Raw genomic sequence first — 3,433 nt, forward strand, 5'->3', positions numbered from 1 at the left:
AAGCGGGGAGCGTGCCGCCTCCTAACACGTGAGGACAGGCGATATCAACGTGTGTAGCGCTGGACGTCCTGTAATTGGGAGTCCGAGTCCACTGCTGTTGCTAGCTGGTCGGAGATGTGCCCCTGTCAGCAGGGTGGGCGCAGCCTCCTGCTGCTGGCCGGAGAGAGCGGCCTGCCGCATTGTGCAGCAGCATGGCTTAGCAGACAGGAGCCGAGTCTTGCTGGTGACAGCAAACGCTTTACACCCTGGAGCCTGATGACCCTCCTGTGGCTGGGTTGCCTCCTCTCTGATCCCTGTGTCCAGGCACCTGTCCCTCGTCCTGCATCAGTGCCTGGTACACCACGTCTGGACCCCGGGGCCACCCTGTGCTGAGGGTGCAGGTCCCATGCATCCTGTAGGAGGGCTAAGTTGTGCACAGCAGTGGACCACCCTGTAAGCAGGGTGCAGGTCTCAGTGTGCCTTTGGTGAGAGATCTTTCCTTTGGCTAACTGGGCCCTCCCTGTAAGCAGGGCTCTGGGCCTTTCCCTTTTCCCTTTTGCCCCTTGTGGGCAGCCTGGCTGGTGAGATGGACCGTACCCTGTAAGGAGGGTGTGAGTCCCATGTCTCTTGGTGGAGCGCTAGGTTGTGCAGAGCTGCGGACCTCCCTGTAAGCAGGGCAGAGGTCTCAATGTATCTATAGAGACAGCTCTGTCCTTTGGCTGGCTGTGGGCCCTCCCTGTAAGCAGGGCTGTGGGCCTTTCCCTTTTGCCCCTTGTGGGCAGCCTGGCTAGCCAGACGGGCCGTGCCCTGTAAGGAGGGTGCGAGTCCCATGTCTCTTGGTGGAGGGCTAGGTTGTGCAGAGCTGCGGACCCCCCGTAAGCAGGGCGCAGGTCTCAATGTGTCTCTGGGGACAGCTCTGTCCTTTGGCTGGCTGTGGGCCCTCCCTGTAAGTAGGGCTATGCGCCTTTCCCTTTTGCCCCTTGTGGGCAGCCTGGCTAGCCAGACGGGCCGTGCCCTGTAACGAGGGTGCTGGTCTTTGCCGTCTTGCCCCCTGGGAGCGGAGGAGGATTTTGCAGCGTAAGGCTCGAGGACAAGTGGTTTGTGGCATGGAGCTCCTTTCTGGCCTGGGAACACTTTTTCCCCTGGCTGAGTGTGGCGAGTGAGGGAGAGGAGCGCCTGGGAATGAAAGCGTTTGTTATTTTCTTTTTGTTGTTAAAACCGCTGCAGCGTATTTTATTTTCTTCCCAGTGCTGGAAAAGGGGCAAGATGCGACCTCGTAGCCTTCTCTTCCCACCTCCTAACCTAGGGGGTTAAGCACCGGTGTAGATTTCCATGACTTCTGGCTTCGGGGGGCATTAGGCCACCCCCCCAGGAATTTTGGGCACGTGACCTCCCTGTCTCTCAGGGTACGGGTCTTAGGCCCCCTCTTGGGTGGCCAGCATATACCTTTGGCCACTTGGTAGCTCACATGAAGAGTTCCTGCCATCCTTCCTGGGGGCAGGCTGTGTATTCCCTGCCCGAGTCCCTGGAGACGAATGCCCTGGCACTTGGCCAGCCGTTCTCCTGTGTCCCCGCCCCCGGCCTGCAGCCTGTAAGCAGGGTCCAGGTCTCCTTGGTTTTCTGGATCTGGTTCCAGTGGGTGAGGTTGGCCAGAGACAATACCCATGGGCTACAGGGAAGGTTGCAGTGCATTGGCACCCTGAGGCTTCGTGACCTCCCTGTAACTCAGGTCCAGGTGTCTGCTCCTCTGTTCTGCTGCTCTTGCCACTATTGAGAGGGCCTCTCCCCGCACCCTGTAAACAGGGCTGCGCCCCCACCTGCTCTGACTCTGGGGGAGGAGACTTCGTTTAGTCCTTTGGGCTCTGTGGCTTCGGTGACACAAGGCTGAAGTTGTGGTCCTTATATCCTCTGGGCACAGGGTAATTTTGACGCCTGATTGAGACCGCCTGAGGTACCTGCCAGCTGGCATTCAGGTCTTTGCAGGTTTTCTCTGGGCTTCACGCGCCAGCCGCCAGCTGTGTGCAGGGAGCACCAGCCCGTAAGCGGGGTTTTGGGTGTTTGTGGTCACCGTTCATGGTGCCGCCCTAGCAGCTCTGTCCAGAGTCCTGGCCCATCGCACTCGGCTTCCGGCTTGCCCAGATGTCTGTCTCTAAGCCCGCGGAGGTCTGCCTCCCCCATCTCCACGGAAAAAAGGACAGTGGCCACAGGTCCAGGTAAGGGTAAAAGAGGGAGAGAAGTTGGGGTCTGCAGACGCATCTTCCACCATGCTGACTTACATCCCATTTGTCTCGTTCCTTCTGCCCCTAGAGGGAGAAGCGGAGAAGATGACAAACAAATAGGAGTTAACTGATAACCAGGGCAGAAAACCATGTCAGGCAACCCAGAGGCAAAGGTAAGAGAGTTTCAGTGAAGACAGGGGGTATTCGTCATTTAGTTAACCGGAGGTATGTCAGAACCCTCCTGTTTTTAAAGGACATCATGCTTGAGTGTATAATGAACACTGGGAGCTACAGTCTTCTAGCAGGGTGTGCCATTCATTGCCAGCTGACTCCACTTCTGTTTTGTGAACTATTGCAGGTCCCTGAAGGGCAGCTGGAGAAGAAGGAACGGAAGCAGCGGAAGAAAGCTCGGGAACAAGAAGCGTGGGTTGGGGTGGGCAGGAGGGTGGGGAATGTTTAATGTCTGCTTAGATAAGTACAGATGGAGACTGTTGAGTGCGTCTCTACGCTTTCCAACACCCATTAGGAGCCAGCAGCCGCACGCTTCAAGTTGCACCACGTATACAGTCTTGGGTTGGCCCCGATTGTGTGTAAGGAGGTTGAGGTATTGTGTTAGTTGTGCGTATTGATATGGAGCAGGCAAGGGTTTTGCAGGTGGTTTGGCTTGGCCAGTTAAAGCAGTGGATCAGAATAGATGTGGTTGAAGGCAGCGTGTAGGTTTTCCTTGGTCGGATTGTGGAGCGGTTCTCGGTGTCAGCGTAGAAATGCAGGTTTGTGCTCGGTTCGGTTTGTGGCTTGGCTGTAGCTTGCTTAGGCTGGAGCTTGTGGGGCCAATTTTGAGGCTGTTTGTGGTGCAATTGGTTTGTGTCTGTAAGTTCAGGCTCCACGGGTGTTTGAAAGTGTTTAAACTCCAGCTCCATGGGGATGAAGATCTCATCCTCTGTCCAAATGATCCTCAAGGTAGTTGGTGTGGTCAGTGTCAAACCAGTAGGAGCAAGTGGGCCTGAGATGTGCACAGTCAACAATAAATGGTCTAAAAAACTTTCCACCTTGTGGCCAGTGCTCTTCTACACGGAAAAGATTTGGTCGTTTTCCTGTCCTACTGGGATCTGGCTGAAGGAATAAACTTTTTCATTCTGTCTACCAATCTGATGTGTGTTCTTACTTGTTGAATGCAAATATTTCCCACTGGGTTTACAAATGGTAAAAGACTGTAATGTGGTTCCCAGTCATTG

The 3,433-nt window shown here is 55.3% G+C and overlaps 1 long non-coding RNA gene across 1 annotated transcript; it reads left to right on the forward strand.

Annotated features, from left to right (window-relative positions):
- Positions 1-313: 313 nt before the first annotated feature.
- On the forward strand, positions 314-3,343 carry LOC109317258. Its single transcript, XR_002103012.1, has 3 exons — positions 314-464; positions 680-2,192; positions 2,557-3,343. It is a non-coding gene; the product is annotated as an uncharacterized LOC109317258 (long non-coding RNA).
- The last annotated feature ends 90 nt before the right edge of the window (positions 3,344-3,433 follow it).

Source organism: Crocodylus porosus, unplaced genomic scaffold, assembly GCF_001723895.1.
Source record: "Crocodylus porosus isolate Cpor-Errol unplaced genomic scaffold, CroPor_comp1, whole genome shotgun sequence".
NCBI lineage: Eukaryota > Metazoa > Chordata > Crocodylia > Crocodylidae > Crocodylus > Crocodylus porosus.